The sequence below is a fragment of the Grammomys surdaster genome, unplaced genomic scaffold (genome assembly GCF_004785775.1).
Source record: "Grammomys surdaster isolate TR1022 unplaced genomic scaffold, NIH_TR_1.0 169, whole genome shotgun sequence".
NCBI classification, from domain to species: Eukaryota; Metazoa; Chordata; class Mammalia; order Rodentia; family Muridae; genus Grammomys; species Grammomys surdaster.
In genome coordinates, this window is record NW_021604617.1 from 6,187,778 (window position 1) to 6,207,635 (window position 19,858).

The 19,858-nt window shown below is 46.7% G+C and overlaps 1 protein-coding gene across 2 annotated transcripts in view; it reads left to right on the forward strand.

Moving 5' to 3' along the window:
- The first annotated feature begins 7,233 nt into the window (after positions 1-7,233).
- Positions 7,234-19,858, forward strand: part of Daam2 (dishevelled associated activator of morphogenesis 2) — a 119,128-nt gene continuing 106,503 nt past the window's right edge. For both annotated transcript variants that reach the window (XM_028766576.1, XM_028766577.1), the window contains exon 1: positions 7,234-7,300. The gene's annotated coding sequence lies outside the window, so the exon portion shown is untranslated. The remainder of the gene's footprint in view (positions 7,301-19,858) is intronic.

Here is a 19,858-nt window from a genome sequence, read left to right on the forward strand (position 1 = left end):
TTCTTTTTTTTTTTTAATTTCTTTTTTTTTGAACATGAAATGCTTTTTTATAGCATGTTTTACAAGGGGAGGGGGTAAGAGGGGCCAGGTGGTGGAAAAGTACAAAATCTTCTTGGCCTGTGCCTTGAAACATGTCATGGTCTATACGGTACACTGCCTTGAATTATGATCTACCTGCTGTTCTTCAGAAGATATGGTACACTGCTTGAGTTATGGTCTCCCTGCTATTCTTCAGAAGATATGGTACTCTGCTTTGAGTCTATCTGCAGTTGCTAAGCAGGATCTTGCAGTTGCCAAGCTTCAGGGGACATTGTGCAGGTGGGGAAAGGTAGGGGGTGAGGGTAAGGGCGAGGGTCCTGGCTTCTGGCATCTCCCCCTTCTCTGTTTAGTTAGAGAAGGCGTCTTATGATCAATCCCAACTATGTGAATTTTGAATTTGGATGTCTAATTACGGGGGGTCTTAGACAAGTTCACAACCCCAAAACACTGATGTGAGACGAGTCACATCGCTGGTCTCTTCTTAATCACCACTAATTTCTTATCTCCAGCTAACCAGCATCAATTGTCCCAGTAGTCCCTTCTATTCTGGACTCTAAAGCCAGAGTCACATGGCAAAAGCTGCCAAGTTCTGCTGCTTTCTGGAGCTGGAACATGGCCCCCTTTTTCTATTATATTATCACCAGCTTTCTGTTTTCCAGTTCCTTCACTGCCTAAGCTTGGCTGTCCTGGAACTTGCTCTGTAAACTGACCTTGAACTCAGAGATCTGCAGTTCTCCTTAGTCTCTTGAGTTCTGGGATTAAAAGCCCACACCACCATGCCTAGACCAAAGCTTTTCTCTACTTGAAATTTCTATACCATGCTGACCTTGAATCCAGAGACCTGTTTGCTTCTGTCTTCTGGGATTAAAGATATGTACCACCTGGCCTGGGTCTAAGCTTTTCATGGCCACTATTCGGAAAGATCCAGATCAAAAGCCTGAGTCTTCCAGCCTCAAGATCTTGAACACAGTTGTAGTCTTCATTTCTGGATCGCAGTTCATTTCAGATTAAAAGTCCAAATAAAAACAAGACATTGTTCAACTAAACAATAATCAGAGAAAGGTTGTATCTTGCTCCAAGGTCACCACTTTCTGTTTATCTGTTATCTCCTTGAACATAGGATGAAGCTCCATTCTACTTCTTGGTGCCCCTTTGAACCAAACATTTTGTGTTTTTCCTTTCTATGCCTGCTAACTGCAGTTGCAGTGAGAACCCCTAGCATGTTAAAAAGCTCTTTATGACAAAGGACAAAGTCTATGCTGGCCTTTTCTGAGACTTCCTTTGTCAGTGCAATTAATTGAAATCTCTTTACCTTGGCTTCACTGCTGTGAAGAGACATCATGACCAAGGCAACTCTTATAGGGACAATATTTAATGGGGTCTAGCTTACAGGTTCAGAGGTTCAGTCCATTATTATCAAGGTGGGAGCATGGCAGTGTCCAGGCAGATTGGGGCTGGAGGAGCTGAGAGTACTGAATCTTGATCCAAAGGCAGCCAGGAGAAGACAACTCCTGTGTGGCTAGGAGGAAGGTCTCAAAGCACACTCCACAGAGATACACTTCCTCTAACAAGGCCATCGTTATACCCACAATGCCACACCTTCTACTAATGCCACTCCTTGGGCCAAGCATATACAAACCACCATAATCATCATCATGGCAACTTTAGTGCCCTTTGCTTCCCAAGCACAGTAATTCCGAAAGTTTCATTTGTTTAAATAAGTTTTTTTTTAATATGTATTAGTGTTGTGCTTATGCATGTGCAGCATGTGATTGCAGTGGCCACAGAGACCAGGAGAAGATGTCAGATACCTTTTGGATTGGAGTTAGAGATAGTTGTGTGTTGCCTTGTAGGTGCTGGGAATTGAACCAGGGTCTATTGGAAGAGTTTAACTCAACCACTTCTCCCGTCCCTCTGTGTGTGTGTGTGTGTGTGTGTGTGTGTGTGTGTGTGTGTGTTGTTGAGGTATGTAGCCCAAGCAGGCTTGGAATTTGGTATGTACCTGAGACTGGCCTTGAACTCCTGATCCTCCTGCTTCTACCATCCCAGTGCTGCAATGAAGAAGTATGCCACCATGCCTAGTTGTTGGCACCTTTTTGTTTTAGCCCGAGCATGGTAGAGCTTGGTTGTGTGGCCCATGAAGCTGTGCATTCCTTAAGAACAGGGACCCCATCCTATTCACATCCATCTCCAGGCTTTACTCCAGTAGCTCTGACGCTGTACACATTGGATAAACCAAAGCATCAGAGAAGAGCAGTCTTCTTCCATCTTCCTCTTGCCTTCCTTCAATGTGTCAGGGAAATCAGCTCATTTAGATGCTTTTGAATTGCACTCCCTTACTGTACAAAACAAAGTCTGCATTTGTGGATATCTTACACAGAGAAGGATGAGGTGGACAGATGTCTCTGCCTTGCACTCTTTCCCAAGGCTGCCAGGGCTTGGTTTCTCTCCCTCTGTGTCTGTGCAACTGTGTAAACCCAGCCAGAGAGACAAAGGGTGCTGAGATAGATCATTCCAAAGGAGGAATCATTGACCACCTTCTTGGGGTGACAGAGAATAGGGTCTTAGATGGTAATATCATCCTTTGAACCTGTGTCCTCTGCTAGAGCAGCATGTGTTTTTAGCCATGGAGCCACCTCTCCAGATACAGCCAAGGAAGGATGAAGCATTTCACATTTCTCCTGAAGTCCCTTAGTTATCCTGAAGTCTCAGTTCAGTCACACACATACTCTCTATGATATCCCAAGTCACAGGTACTTGAATATTGTCATCACCCCAAATGATTTTTCAATGGAGAAAAGTGTGTGTGTGTGTGTGTGTGTGTGTGTTTGCATGTCCATGTTTGTGTGTGCTTGAATGTGGAGGCAGGCATGTGCAAGCCAGAGTCGACTTGTCTGTGATCCTTCATTGCCCTCCACTTTGTGTTTTGAGACATGGTCTCTCAGTGAACCTGAAACTTGCCAATTCAGTTTTCTAGGCTGGCTGGCTATCAAGACCCAGGGATCCTTCCAGATGCACTCTCCAGTGCTGGAATTATGAGCCCAGGCTTGACTTTTTTAAAACATGAGACCTAGGGCTCAAACTTGGGTTCTCAAGCTTGTTGGGCGGACACTTCACCCACTGAGCCATCTTCCCAGCCTTTTATATATTTTTTAAATGCTATAGGATCCAGTTTTATCCTGAGACAGACTGTGCTTATTTTTCAAAAGGTTTTAAGCTACTGAAAAATGGGAATCTCTTGAAAATTTGCACATGACCATGTGGGTAGAGACTCCTGTTCCAGGAATAACATAAACACCTCCAGCTACAAGTGGGTTTGGCCTTCCTCAGCCTGGAGACCTTGGATTCTGCTCATGGACTTTCTAGGGTATGTCAAGAAAGAATTCCACTGCATTCTTGCCCATTCCTGTGTTCTGTTGACTGTGTCAGATTTGATCCCACATCTGGCCAGGTGTGATACACTGGGCCAGAGTTTGCCCCTCTGGCTTTAGAAGAACACATACCAGATTCTACACGCAAGTGGCCTGCCTGGATGTGGGGGAGGAGATGGATGGAGGACTGCCGCCACGGTGTCCCAGGATTGTGTGTCTTGTGGTTAAACACTTAGGGCTTTGACGTAGGCAAGGCAGTAGAGCTGACCCTCCAAGCTGCTGCAAACAACCTGAGAAGGAGCCTCAGAAATTCAGCTCTTCACTCAGAGGGAGCCTGCCTTTCATGGAGCAATTTTCTAATCTCTGCCTATTTTGTGTGGTCATGTCTGGCCAGGGGAGATTTCTTAACTCTGGGCAAAGAAGTTTGCAAAGAACAGGAGGTTGGAATCTTTGAGAATTAAGCATTGGTATTGAGTGCATTCTCTCTGTACTGAGTAACCAACAGATGAAATTACTTGGGACAAGAGGGAGATGGAGATGAGGAAGAAGCCAAAGAGAGAAAAAGGCACAAAAGAATCGTGACCATCTGTAATACATGCATATTCTGCAACCTGGTCCCCTTCTGGCATCAGGAGATCTGACCCCCAGTAGTCTGTATTATGGTTAGGGGTTCAATGATATCCTCAGCTACAAGAACCAGGGATAGTCGCTGGTGAGATGGCTTAGAAGGCAAAGACATTTGCAGCCCAGCCTGACCACCTGAGTTCAATCCCCAGGTCCCACTCGTGTGAGACATTGTCTGACACATTGTCCTTCATCTCCATAGCTGTGTTATGGCACATGTTTGCTAAACACTGAGATAAAAAAAAATAAATGTAGTAAGTTTTTAAGGAAAAGAACCAGAGATGGGGTTAAAAACCAGGTTATTCTAAGACTAAATTCTGAGACTCTCTTGCTATACACCAGCCGATGAAGGACTAAACACTTCAAGCTGTTGTGATATCTCTCCTGTTTTTGTGTCACTGAAGAGTGCTTCCCAGGAAGAAACTGGATAAACTGTGGGTTTTGTTTTTCTATTTTGATCATTGGAAGTGAAGAGGACCTAATTAATGGAGGTGCAGTTCTACCCGCTCCAATGGAGCTTAGAGTCCTGAGTGTCGCTGAGAGAAAGGTGGGCTCAGAGTCAGTGCACCTGGAGACTGATGGGCACGTGGAAAACTGGGCCAGTTCAACACACTGCTGCTGCCACCTCTGCAGATTAGAACATTCTTTACACAGATGTGTTTCTTACCTTTGATTACCAAATTAGCATGCGCAAGTGTGTGTGTGTGTGTGTGTGTGTGTGTGTGTGTGTGTGTGAAGTCAGAAGACAATTTGCAGAAGTGGGTTCTCTCTCTCGACCATGTGGGTTCTGTGGATCAATCAGGTCATCAGGCTTGGTGACGAGTGCCTTTACACACCGTGTCACCTCACCCTTCCTTTGAAGACGGAGTCTTGTGCATCTCAGGCTGGCTTCAGACTCACTGTGTAGCTGAGGATGATCGTGGCCTTGGTCCTCTGGTCCCCCTGACTTCACCCCCACAGTATTAGGATTACACGAATGTGCCACTGTGCCAAGTTTCATATAGGTACTGGAGACTGATGCTGTGGCTTTGTATACGCCGGGTAAGCACTCTACCTACTCAGTAGACCTTCTGGTCATTAGAAACATTATTGCTCTCAGAGTTCCCTGCCTCCTTCAGAAGAGTGTATGGACCAGCAGCCATGTTCTGACTGGAATGACCAGGGTCTGAAAAGTTTGTGGTTCACCATCTCAGTCTCAGAAGAACTTTGTGAGATAGAAGACTCTTTCCCTCTCCCCTTCTCCTCCCCATTCTCCCATCTCTCCCTGTTATCCTCTTTGTTTCCCCACCACAGACAGAAAGTCACTAGTCCAGGCTAGACTCTCCTGCCTGAGCCTCTAGAGGAGTTGGAATCTCAGGTGTGTACTTTCACAGCCAGCTGAGGTGGAGATTTCTTATCTGTTCGGAGTCGTTTGACTTTCACAGCAACGCTTTGGAATGGACCGAGGAACATGAGGAACTCTCTTCTCCCGGCTCCCTTCACCACAGGTTGTGAACTTCCACAGAAACAGACTGGATCAGAGGGTGAGGAGAGACAATGCAGGGAAGAGATGGGAAGGGAGATAGGAAAGAAGGGCAGGAGAGAGATAGGAGGACGGGGTAGGGGGAGCAGGGAGAAAGAGAAAGGTATAGAGGGGGAAAGAGAGGAAGTCAGAGAAGGGGAGAGAAGGAGAGGAGGGAGAGGGAGCAAGACAGAGGTAAACACAGGAGGGATTGATTCACAAAGCTCTCTCTCTCTCTCTCTCTCTCTCTCTCTCTCTCTCTCTCTCTCTGTGTGTGTGTGTGTGTGTGTGTGTGTGTGTGTGTTTATGAACTTGCAGATTGTACCATCGCATGCCTGCAGAGGTCAGAAGACAACAAGCAGTAGTTACTTTTCTCTCTCCACCATGTAGGTCCTGGGAATCAGCTGAGGTCTTCAGGCTTGTCCACTGGTGCCTGGAGCAGTTGAAACACCTTGCCAGTCAGTCTCAGATGCCCTCATCTTTCAATTCATCCCCTTTCTCATTTGGTCTGGAGAGACGTCTCTCAGTGGTTTGTGTCTTGCAGACACATGCTCCCAACCAGGTGGCCGGTGCTAACGAAACCGTTCCCTTTCCTTTGGTCTCCTTCCTTGTTTTGCTCCATCCACTCCATGTTTCCTTATGATGGCACAGTAAAGTTTGCTTGTGGGGTAATCCCGAAAAAAGATGGTTCACTGTGGGGTCGTCAGTAAATGAGTCAGCCATAAATCTCTTACAGCTAAATAATCTTCTGCTACCCATGTCTTAACAATAGTAACAATAACAATAGATTGCTTTTACTTACAGCTTACTATGTTGCTGCTAATATTGACAATAAATTGTTGGAAAGGGGGACACCTGGGTGTGGGCGATGTATCCAATAAATAGGCACACAAGGTATTGTGGGTTATAGAGACAGTTGCTCTTAACTGACACCGTTTCCAGTCTGGTCAAGGAGAAGGCTCCACATTCCCACATTTTAAAACACTAAATGCAAGTTTTCAGAGGATGGATAACGCTACTGTAACAGGGCTTGAACTATGTGCATAAGCAATGGGGTAGGATGAACTGGCCAGCTCTGAGTTGGAAAAGGCATACAAAGAGGCAAGGAGTGTGGAACATAATCTAATAAAAATAAGTTAAAAAAAAAAAACCCTATGCACTCCCAAAGAAGAAATGGAAAAGTTGTTAGGGCGTGGCGCACGCCTTCTAATTAGTGCCTGCTCTGTGCTGCTGGCCTATTTCTCTTGCCAGCACCTTCCAGGCACTCACTGCCCAGGGAAGGCACCCTGCTTTCCAGCCAGATGGGTGGCTCCCGGTGCTAGTTGGCCAGAGAAGGGGGAGTCTCCTGCTCAGGTGGCCACTTTTGCCTCTTTGACCCTGATATTCTCCCAAAAAGAGGCAGCTCCCAAGAAAGGCTGGATGCCGAAGTGAGAAACAGCGACCCTCATCCTGCTGTGTGCCAGCGGCTGACACCCCCCCCCCCCCCCATTTCCCAATGAGAAAACTGCGAATCAACTCCCAAGTTGCTGCCATCAGATCAGCACCTAGGGGAAAAAGCCAGAGTCTCTCCTAGCCATAAATATCCCTAGCTCCAAGACGCCTGACGTCAGAGCGGGGCGGGCAGCGGGCGCGAGGCCGACCGGGAGGGAGCAGCCTGCTTTCTCCCGGAGTCCGGGGCAGCCAAGGACTGAGCTGAGCAAGCGGAGCGCGGTGCCTGCGGGAAGCCGGGGCAGCAGCAGCCTCACCGCACCATGCGGGCCTCAGGGTAGGTGCAGCACTGGAGACTTAGGCGCGGGGCGGCATCAGCACACTTTCCTGTCGCTTCACTTTTCGCTATTGCGTTGGCGTCTGAGAGGCAGCCCCTCCAGCAGCTGCCTGTTTTGTTCTGGAAAATGTTTGCAGAGACTCTGATCCTGGAGTGGGCTGACGGGAGGCAGTGTGTGTGTGCGCAGGGGGGTGGAGAGAGGAGTGTGTGCATCAGGCCACGCACTGTACACGGCTTTGGAAAACTTTGGAAAACTTTTTAGCGGCTTTGCAATCAGACTCCTGAAGGCTTGAGGGTACCGACATTGATAGTGCTCTGCTCCCGGATGCTGACAACTTTGGTGGCTACTTTGCCCATTTCGGTGTGCACATTCTCTTAGGTAGACTGAAGTCTTTCCAAGCCTCCAGCTCCTACTTGCGGGCAGGGCCTTGACAAGGAGGATGGGCAGCCCAGTGGAGTGTCTCTTGTTCTTCAGTCAGAGGGACCTTGAGCAGCCAAGAAGCATCAGGGAGATCAGGGAGAGGGATTCCTCCAAGCTGTGGCCCTTGGCACCTGTGGGACAGCCCAGACTCTTGCTATGCTGGAGTCTAACCTTCGATGCGGTGGGATTCTAACTTAGCCCAGAAAGGATCTAGCGTGACCACAGGTAACAGGGTGGGAGAGAAGGAGGAGGAGGAGGAGAAGGGAGGGCAGGAGGAACATGATGGAGGAGGGAGAAGAGGAGGAGGAGAGCATGATGGTGCGGCTGGCTGATGTAGTCCTGTGTCCTGCTCTGCGTCAGGAGCGGGGGTGGATGTTTCTGCCCCATGTGCCCATAGTGGGCTAGCTTCAGGTTCTCTGGGAGGGACACGGACTGCAGTGTCCCAAACAAAATGTATACTGGTAACATAAAGAGATTTGTTTGAGCTGTGGGCAGAGGGAGGGGGCAGTGGGGGAGAGCAAGAGAGATTTTTATCAAAATTGAACACAGATTGCTGAAGTCTGGGCTTGGTTTAACTCTTCTCTCTCTGCCTTGGCTGCTTCCCTTCAGTCTTGGAGAGTGTGTAGCCAGTTCATGGGAGGATGGGTGGGGGCAGAGTCCCTGGGGGTTTTTCTGGAAGTCCACAGGGGCACATAAGTCACTCCGACTCTCAAGAGCTTTTCCAGTTTTGTGTTGTCCTTCTGAGTGTGGCGTCTGTTTCTCAGAAGAGGGTGGAAATGGTGTTGTTTTTTTTTTGGGGGGGGGGGGGCGGCCACAGGGGTCTATCAACCAGAGAATGCACAGAATTCTGCTTGTGTGTCTGTAGCTGGGATGACAAACAAGTGACAGTGAGAGAGCCTGGATTGGCAGCCATGCTGTCTCTGGAGTCTCTGGTTTTACATCTTGCAGCAGAGCCAACTAACAACAACGTTTGGGTGAGAGGGAAGGAGCCTGAACTCACCCTATGGTGGGAGAGAGAGAGAGAGAGAGAGAGAGAGAGAGAGAGAGAGAGAGAGAGAGAGAGAGAGAGAATGAACAGACCATGGGAAGGAAATCTGGAAATGAAAACAGAACCACAGGAAGTTGAGATTTGGGGAGGATTTTAAAAATTATACAAATTGACCCCCTGGGAAGTACCGGAAAAGACTGAGCAGGCAGCAATGCCATGAAGTGTGTGCTTGGTAGGGGGGAGGAGTGAGCACAGGGAAGAAGAGTGTGTAAGTGGTGGCTGGGTCTCTGTGAATTCACATGGGGCCCGTGTTTACGCAGACATGACTGTGGTGTCAGTTCTTGCCTTGGGCATGGAAGCATTTCTCCGATTTCTCCATCCACACTGTGAGCTTCATCCTACCCCCATCTTTTTCTTTTAAAACAACAACAAAACAACACAAAAAAACCACACAAGAGCGCTATTATTGTCTGGGTCACCTCTGAGGAGTTGTGCACGCTCTAGCCTGACTTTAGTCAGGTTTTCAAAACTTCTCCAGATGCTGGAAGACTCGGGGAATACTTGTGCCCCCATCAGGACAGAAGAAGAAGAGACAACCCTCTCTCTGGCTTAGGGCTGGGGAAGGTGGAGGCTGGAGCAGGGCTCTCAGCACAGCAAGCCAGAGTCTGGGTGCTTTTCCTCTGGAGAGCCTGTGGGAGGTAGAGGGCTTCTCCGGGAACTTACTTTCTCTCCCTGGTCTTGTTTCCCATACCCTGAGCTCCAGGTTCTTTTGACTCATTACAAGAAATGGTCCCCATCATTCAATCCATCAGTCTTGGATTCAGAGACAAGAATAAAGAGAAATCTGATTATTAAGGAGGAGAGGATGGAGAGGAGAAAGACTTGGAGCCTTCTCTTCTGATTTTCCTGTGGCCAATAGATGTATTGAGTTCCCTCAGTCCCATCACTTAAAGTAGAAGGAAGAATTAATGTGCTATTAATATTCAACAGCAGAGGGAATCCACCGGAGAACTCTCACCCAAATGTCCTTGCCCCCGTGTGTGACTCCTCAGGGAGCTCACAACCAGGGGGATGCCGTTAGCATTGTTCGGTACCTAAGGTTTTCCAGACCCATTTGTGGAATCTCCACCTTACCCTCCAGCTCTCAGAGACCCTTCACCAACCTGAGACTGGAGATGAATTTCCATACCACTGACACTAGGCTGCTTTCTCTGCCTTCTGCCCTCTCTGCAATCCACTCAATTCATTGCTTAGCGAAGACGCATCCCAGCCATGCCTGAAGACTTACAGGGGCAAACACACCCCTGGCAGAAAGAACAACATGGGGTGCCAATGACTATTTAGATGGTGACAGCTGGGGAGTGTGTTGAGGGTTCCAGCACCCAGCTATGGGTCCCAGAGGCAGCCTGCACTGTGGAAAGAGTGCTGACTCTCAAGCAACCTGCTGTCAGCATGGACAGAGACTTGTGTGCAAATGAGTAACCTGGGAGAGCCAGTCTTCCAGACTTTCACTTCCTCATCTTGGGGACAAATATAGGTACCATGATTAGTACAGAATTGACATTTATAATACAAGACTAAGAACAGATCCAGGGATAATACAGACTCTTAATAAAAGGATATTGTATTTTTCAATATTCAGTGTTTCAGTCTTCAGGAGCTTGAATGATTTGGGAAGAGGCATCTCACCTCATTGTGATCTTATAGTTCCCATGATGCCAGACCAATGGCTGGAGTACCCTTGCCTCAGGTTATTCCTGCTTCCTGTAGAAAAGCTAACTAGTGAGAATTGCTCACGAGTGTGCCCAAGACTGATATCCTGGTGGCTGAAGCAATGTGGAAATCTCTCTGTGAGTGAACTGTTAGAGAGGAAGAAATTAAATGAGTGGGCTGTGTGTGTGTGGTATGAGTGGTTTGTGTATGTGTGTGTGGGAGATGGTTTGTGTGTGTATGTGTGGGGGGGAGATGGTTTGTGGTTTGTGTGTGTATATGTGGTTTGATGTATGTGTATATGTGGTGTGTGGGGGTGTGTGTGGTTTGTGTGTATGATGTGTGTGTGTGTGGTCTGGTTTGTGGTTTGCATGTTTGTATATGTGTTGTGGTGTCTGTGTATGTATCTGTGGGATGTGTCTGTGTGTGTATGGTGTGCTTGTGCATGTGGTATGTATTTGTAGTATATGATATTATGCATGTGGTGTCTGTGTATGTGTATATATGTGTGTGCTGCATATGCTGTGTATGCTGTGCTTTGTGTGCTGTGTGTGTTTGTGTGTGTATGTGTGTGTATGTGGTATGCGGTGCGTTATGTGCATGCCTCTCTGCGGTGTGTTTGTGTGTATGGTATGGTGTGTGTGTGTATGGTGTGGTTTATATATATGTCTGTGTGGTATGGTGTGGTGTGGTGAGATGTGTGCTGTGTGTGTAGGTGTGTAGTGTGTATGTGTACTGTGTTGGGGTATGATGAGTGCTGTGTGTGTATGTGTGTGTTTGGGAAAGGAAGGGGAGGATAACAGGTAGAGGAGGTCAGGCAATCTTGTATGGCAAACCTTAGGCAAAGGTTAGTTAGGCAGCGTTTCTGTGTGCAGAGCTCCAAAGAGGGAACGTGGGCTTCAGTGAGTGTGGGAGGGGGTGACACATTATCGAAGGGAGTGACAACCCTGAAGGCTGAAGAAGTCTGAAGGGGCATCTGATACTGAGGGAGCAGCTGCAGGGCCTCTCGGTTCATCCCAGAGCTTCTAAGCCATCCTTCAAGTTGACATTTAAGGCTTTGAAGATCACATTTGTTTTTGTTTTGCTGGAGCTTTCTCTTTAACCATGGCCTGGGATGATCTTTAAGCTTTTTAAGAGACTCAGTCAGTGGCCAACTTCTCTTGAGATGGCCCAGATTGGGGGTCAGTGAATTCCTTCTTTTTTTGGCTGCATTGGTTGCTTCCAAATCTCTCCTCACATTTTTTTGGTTTGTTTGTTTTCATTTCTTTCTGAGGCCTTCAGACTGTGCACTTTGAATGAGTGTATCATTTCCCTAATGCTTCCCCAGGCTTATTAGACACTGGTCACTTAAAGGGGCTGTGACTTGCATCCTAGGTTCTCTGAAAAGGAAGACAGTAAACATTGTCCAAACATTGGCCAAATGAATGAATGAATGAATGAATGAATGAATGAATGAAGCAACTGTGGATCCTGCTTTTACGCTCTATTTTATAAGCAACGTTCTATCAGAGCACCCCTGTGCCCATCTGTTTATGATCCTTCTCCCATCACATCCTCCATTCTGTCTGATGATATTGGATTGATATTTTGACACTAATTATCTCAGCAGTGTCTTTGTCATCAGAGTCATAGCTTGGACCAGGGGCTACCTGTCAGGGGGAGGGGCAGTTTTCACCATCATGTGCATTTTTGAGACAGGAAGACTGAGAATGGAAGACGGGAAGTAATTTGTAGCATCTTATGGTAAACAAGTGCTGGGATCAGGAATGGTACTTTATTCTTCTCTAATTCTAGAATCCTTATTCTTCATGGCAGTGATCGTCCCTGGACTACTACACTACACTTACCTTATTAGTGTGTAAGAGGAAGGACTTGAGCCAGGTGGCACTAGAGCCATGTGGCTCAGTTGGTAAAGCACCCTCCTTACAAGTGAGAGGACCTGAGATCAAGCCCACAGAGCCCTCAGTAAGAAAGCAAACATGCAGAAAAACAAACAAACAAACAAACAAACAAACCGGAGACTTAGTGCAGAACTTGGGAGATGGAGGCAGGTGGATCCCTGAGGCTCGCTGTCTAGCAAGCCCTGCAGAGTCAGGGATCTTCAGGTCAATGAGAGACTCTGTCTCAAAAAGATAAAATAAAAACAAAAACAAAACATAGCACACAGCTACATCAAGGTAAGCATGCACTTGAGGCAGGATGTATAAACTTGACTTCTGGCTTCCACATGTATATATACATATGAACACATGAAAGCACACATACACACACATGTGCATACACATTTATACACACACACACACACCAGGTAGTTATAAATGTTTTTAGCCTCATGCTGCATGAAGATACCTATAGGTAATCATAAGAAAGAAAGAAAGAAAGAAAGAAAGAAAGAAAGAAAGAAAGAAAGAGAGAGACAGAGAGACAGGAAGGAAGGAAGGAAGGAAGGAAGGAAGGAAGGAAGGAAGGAAGGGAGAGGATGAAAGGAAGGAAGAAAGAGGAAAGAGGGAAAGAAGAAAAGAAAGAAAGAAAGAAAGAAAGAAAGAAAGAAAGAAAGAAAGAAAAAAGGGAGGGAGGGAGGGAGGAAGGAAAAAGGAAGAAAGGAAGAAAGGAAGGGTGAATGGGTTAGGATCTATGGAGTAAGCTTTGAAATCAAGTGTTTTGAAATTTGAGTTCTGTCACCACCAGACCTCAAGCTGTTCAGCCTTTCTTCATCTTCTTAGACTGTTAATGAGAAAAATAAACATGCTTGCGTCTCAGGGTTGTGCTGGAGACGAAGGAAAAACTCCATAGGAAGGAGGCTCTCGAAAAGCACTTGGTGCCGAACAAAATGCTCCTGTCTCTCTTGTCTCCAGTTGTAAGTTCAGAAAGTCCTCATGTTGGTCATTGGTCCATGAATCCTCAAAGGTGAGGTATCTGCCTGGAGATAGGGACTTTTCTTTATGCACAAGTAGGATACAGATCTGTGCTGCCCACAACAGGTAGACGTTGGCCCCTTCTATGTGACTCTATTGGAAAAAATAGAAGGTTGGCTGCTACCTCCCCCACAAGCCTGAGCTGGGAGATAGCCCACCATGCATCCTAGCCTAAGCCATGTGCTCCAGGCCATTGAGAGACCCTGTCTCTAAAACAAAATGGACAGTACCTGAGGAATGACACCCCAGGTTGACAGCTAGCTCCACCTATACACACACACACTCACACATGTGTGAACATGCACACAAATACCTGTGGATAACACACCAAGAAGAGGAGAAAACAATAGGGGTTTTAAGAGTCCATAAAACTCAGGCATAGTTTCCCACTCCCCCACTTGCGTCTTGTAAGATTATCTTGCCTGCTTATTGTATTGTTCGTCTCCCATCTGAGAAATGGGTGTTTGTGTGAGTCAATACCTCCCTCAAAGGTTAATAAACGTTGTCAGCACTTAGCTTGGAGCTTTGATTGCTGTCGTCACTAGCAATCAGCCAAGTCAAGAGAATGTTAAGTCAAACTCTGAACCCATCTTCATCAGATAGAACAAAGCAGGTGCCAGAAAAGAAGTCCCGGGAGGCTGTCTGGCATCAGGGAGGCTGCCACGAGGTTCCTGAGATATGGGTAGCCCTGCAGGACAGCCAGGGAGGTCAGGCCTGGATTGTGTGAGTGAGACATACCTATGAGGCCAGTAGGTGTGTCCACCAGGAAAGCCTATGAGTTCTTAAGTGTTAATGTAGGTTTCATAGCTCTGAACATAGGCAGAGGATTTCCCCGCCTCTACTCCCTTGTTTGTAGTTCTGCGCACCTGAGAGACCATTTCCTGCCTTTGTCTTCCTGACTGCTCATCCTTGAAAGCTTGTTCCAACATCATGCTGTCTCTTAAAATTCCTCCGAATGGCTCAGATGACTAGCCCGTGTCTCTCCCTGGAGCTCAGTACGCTACTCAGTAATAGCATTTAATATCTCACTTCGGTCACCTTCAGGCCCTCTATAAATTCAGGGCTCTTAAGAACAAAGATGGACTGTAGAATTCACCCCTCTTACCCCAACAGGGCAGTCATATATGAGTTAACCCTTGGACAGTGACTGAGCCTCATTCATGTGCTGATGCAAGTGGCAGAGCAAGCAGCCTCAACCATGTAGGAACAACTACCCAGCACATGGGCAGCAACTACCCAGCACATAGGCAACAAGTGCCCAGCACATGGGCAACAACTACCCAGTACACAGGCAACAAGTACCCAGCACATGGGCAACAACTACCCAGCACACAGGCAACAAGTACCCAGCATATGGGCAACAACTACCCAGCACACAGGCAACAAGTACCCAGCACATGGGCAACAACTACCCAACACATGTGTAATGTAGATGTTTGCGCCCTGTCCCTCTGCCCTTTAGTGGCCCCTACCATCTGAAATACTTCTCTTAGTGGGCAGCCAGGGAGATAGAATGATAGATAAATGGAAAAGCAACTCCTGGAGTGCTTGTCAGAAGACATAAAAAGAAGGAGTTTGGCTTATTTGACTTTCCATGGCTGTGTGCCAAGATCACTCACTGGCCATTGGCTTGTCATGGTCGGCTTTAAATAGTGTTGACTGATGTAGCAGCAGAGAGGACCACGGTCACAGCACCAAACAAGAGAATGGGGAATACTGCCATATCAATTTTCTTTTAATTTTTAAAGTTTTAACAAATCTTTATTTTTTATTTATTGTATGCGAATAGGTGCCTGCATGTGTGTGCACCATGTGTGTGCCTGGTGCCCACAAAGGCCAGAAGAACATGTTGGGTCCCCTGGAATTGGGGTCACAGATGGTTGTGAACTCCCAACTGGGTGCTGGGAATCAAACCAGGTCCCTCTATAGGAGCAGCCAGTGATCTTAACTTCTGAGCCATCTCTCCAGCCCTGCTTTATAGCTCTTAGTAAATCTATCTGGTGGCAGGTATTGACTGAATACTAATGCTCAAATGGACTTCCTTTGGAATGCCTGTAGAAACATTCCTTGATTAAGTACTTCTTTTGATAACCTCCATCTTTTGATAACCTCCAAGTGGGTCTCAAGGAACCACCTTTTAAAAAGCCAGGGACTGCAATGGCGCTCATGCTGGACCACGCTGTACACATGCTGTTATGTGAGCAACTTTGAGAAGTCCGTGGGGCAGGGGAGATGGCTCAGTCAGCAGAGTGCTTGCTGTGCCAGCGTGGGTACCAGAGTTCAACCCCTAGCACTCATATAACAATCTAGGTGTAGAGGCAACGAAGAGGGAAACAAGAAGCCCAGCGCTCAGGGTGTGGAGACAGGCGGACCCCTGAAGCTTGCTGGCCAATCAGTCTATCTGAAATGGTGAGCTCCAGATTCAGGATTTAGGACACAGGATTTAGGACAGAGAGTGATTTAGGACACCTAACATCAACCTGCAGTTTCAAGATATCACACATAAGAGAGCACTCTCATTCACCTGCACACACACACACACACACACACACACACACACACACAATTGCCAAATAGTAATAATTCTCACCTGGTGATGTCTGTGGTCCAGCCGCAGATGTCATCTGTGAGTTGGAGATAGCAGCGTCCCCTTCTTAGAGAGTTGTCGGGATAGCTGATGGGAAGGTGATGCATGCCATGACTTAGCGCAGAGCCTAGAAACCTCCACAGGTTTTAACAGCAGACGGGAACGTGTTTTGAAAAGACTCGTGTTTCCCTCAATCCCATTGGTGGCTAGACACTATGAAAAAGTATGTTTTCTGTTCTGAGCTCCGTCTAAGTGACAGGAAAGCTGATGTTTCTCTGCAGGGTTGTGTAAAATAAAAAGGCAGGCAGAGCTAAGGCTTTGACAGGTAATGCCAAATTTCTTTGCCTGTCATCCCAAGCTCATCATGTAGTTAGGAACATGACCAGCTAGACGGCTGGGTCACTGTCCTGCCTGCATATGAAATGGGGCTGGATCAACTGGCTTTTGGGAACCTGTCTCTACCTTTTTTAGGGCTTTTGCAAGATGAAGAGGTGATGGGGGGGTGTAGCTAACCCATGGCTATGTAAATTTTCATGTTACACCTGTGCGAATCTCTTTGTCAGACCCAACTCCTTGTGGATGCTTAAATTTTCCCTTTTCTGTCACCAGCATCTAGGCTGCTGGTTTGGTCTGTGCTTTGAGCATTCCACCCGCCGGGTTATGTACACTAATTCTCCAGCCTGCGTGCCAAAGCAAAGCTTGCTTGTGCGAAGCATGCTTGATATGCCAAGCTTGGGGACGTGGACTCACCATCCACTGTCCACCGTCAGACTACTTTCCCCAGGGACACTCCCTGTTTCCACCGAGGTACTACAGCCTCCAACTTGATGTCCTCTTGACCACCAGGTGTGTGTGTGTGGGGGGGAATCTGAGGGGAGGTATGTCAATACTCCCCAAGCCAGAAATAGCTTCAAAGTTAACTGGAAACGAATTCAGTTTCTGTAGGCTTTGGCAGTAGAAGAACTAACCTTTTAACTCCCATTTTTTATTTTTTTTTTTTGAGACAGGTCTCATGTATCACAGGCTGGCCTTTGAATTTTTGTTTTTGATCCTCTTGTGTCTCCCTCCCAAGTTCTGGGATTACAGGTGTGTACCACTGGCTTTCACCAGTCCTGGGGATTGAACCCCAGGCTTCCTGTATGCTAGGCAAGCGCTCTACTCACTGAGCCACACATCCCTGGAGTTTGTCCAGTGTATTTTATCAACTTCTGTGAGACATTGCAGCTGGACAGGGCTAGAGCTGGGAACTGCTCTGGTATTCAGAGACGAAACTGATGCTTCTTCACTACTTACTGGATGAAGATAAAGATGTTGGTTTCCATAGCCACTCCCTGGCATCAGGGGCTGGTAGAGCGGACAGGACTCCTTCACTATGAGAAAGGACGCAAGGCTGGTTTTCAGAGGATATAACTTGTGCTCTCTGAGTTGTGTGGTCCTCTGCAAGTTACTTCAGCTCGGTCTCCACCTCCTCACTCGGGGGATTCCTATGTAAATAATGTTTATACGTTTTTGCCCTTTAAAGAATGAAAAACCGCACCTTGTATCTAGTCAGGAACACTAGGAAGCCTTGGTATTGAAAGTCATGATGAGGAAGATGGTGGTGAAGGTAAAGATGATGATGAAGAAGGAGCTCAGTCTCCTTAGCTGTGTGCTCAGCAGTCTTCTATATTGCTGTCTAGCACAGAGCGCAGCAAATATTTATTAAATAAAGTATCCCGTAGATTTTTCCTAAGTGTCTCTGTGCTACGTAGTCAGCTTAATGCTCACATTTTGGGCTGGGGAGATGGCTCAGTGTGAAACTGTGAGGACCTGAGTTTGGATACTCAGCACCTGCATAAAAGCTGGGTGTGGTGGCACACACCTGTAGTCCTCGAACTGGTGAGGTGGAGTCAGAGTCCAGAGGGTCCCAGCGACTTGCTGGCTAGATAGCAGAGAGGAATAGGGGAGCTCCAGGTTCAGGGAGACACTGGATCTAAAAGCAGTGTGGAAAACAATAGAGAAAGAGTCCTGGTGTTGACCTCTGACCTCTACATGAGCAGGTATGGGTGAACACACTGTTGGGGTCAGGAATCACCATACAAACCACCCAGAAGTGGAGCTCAGTCAAACAGGGATGTCCTACCAAGCGCCACACCTCAAGACCGATTGATCAGGGACACACTTCAGGCATGGGAGCTGAACTGTGACCCCAAGTTAAAGTCCCACAGGGGTTTTTAAGCCTGACATCTACAAATATCTGTGTCAAGTTATTCCACCAATCAGGATTTAGGGATAGGGGATTTCCTTAGGAACATGTCTGTTGTATGCTTATCCTGCTCCCGTTGGCCGGGGTATCCAACTGTAACAGGGAATTTGCCTTGTCTAATATTCATGTTCTAACCTGTCTACCAGGATGGGACTTGTCTAACATTAACATCTTAACTTGCCAATCAGGGTGTCTCTTTCTGTCAAGTAGGATGTCAGTTCCCAGGGAGGTCTTAGGAACTTAATACTCAACTACTACTTAAAATGAAAGTCTTATTCCAAATAGTTTCTTATATTGGTGCACGTTTCCCTCTTATGTTGGGGTCCATCCCAGGGGCAGGTTATACCATAAAAGCTTACACACAGGTGCAGGAAGTGTTGCTCGGTGTTGGTTCTGGTTCAAGCTTATTATGGATAGCTATACAATGCAGTTCTACTGACTTCTATCATGAATGGTTTCTAAGGGCACAGAACATAACAGAATATATAATAAAATTGGGCATGAGACAGTTTCTTAGTAACAGCAGAAAGAGTATGAGAACATTTTCTTAGTGTTGCCAGCTAGCCAGGTAGCAGTTACTTAGACCTTAACATTCCATCTAGGCCTTAATATCTAGCTAGACTTTAACACACACCAGCATACACACAAACATACACACACAGATACACAGACACATACAGATACACACACACAAACACACATGTACACACATACACACACCAAAGAAACTTTACATTGACTCCTGACTAAAGTTTTGTGTGATTTACAAAATAGAGTTTACAAGTGTGTAGTTAAGTAGAATTTCAGAAATTGAACAACCTGTGTAGTCAGTGCTCAGATTAAGCAGCAAAATCTTCTAGAGCCCCCTTCCCAAGAAGACGTTGAATATGCCATTTCTAGGCACTGTCCCTTCCACAATCCTGACTTCTTGCCCTGTGGAATAGTGTGTCTTGGTCACGGGCTTCTTAGAAACACACATGGCAGGTACTCACGACACTGCTTCTTCTGCTTGCCAAAATGTAGATGGTGTGTTCTCATTGGTGTGGAATCTCTCACTCGGAGTGTAGGAATCCCTTTGTTTATCCACTCTTTTCTTGTTGGGCATGTGGACGGCTTCCAAGTTTGAGGCTGCTATGACTAGCTTTGCTGAGTGTGCACAGCTGTCATCATGTGAACACACAGAAGCGATTTTGTTGATGTGTCCCTGGGAGTGGACTTGGCTGTCTCGTTGAGGCTGAGTAGTCCGCACTGGGAGATATGGGCTCGTTTTGTGTTCTCCGTATTTTCCTATTTTATTTTATTTTATTTTTTTATTTTGTTTTATTATTTTATTAGTGTATTTGTCTATGGGTATGGGTACATGAACACAGTGCTTTCAGCATGCAAAAGAGGGCGTCAGATCCCCTTCAGTTGAGTTCACAGTCGGTTGTAAGATGACAATGTGACTTCTGGGAACTAAACCTAGTCCTCTGCAAGACCAGCAAGTGCTTCTAGCCTCTGAGCCATCCCTTGAGTCCCTCCATTGCCTTAAAGATAAAGAAACAGGTACAAGCTGTCAGTGCAGATGCTTCACGCTCCTCCTAGATGAGCGTGTTCGTGTTCTGGGAAGCCCTCAGGAGGCAGTACTCTACAGCAGGCATGGTGCTTGGTGTTTTTATTTCTCTGTTTAACTAGATCTGTGCAGCAAACATA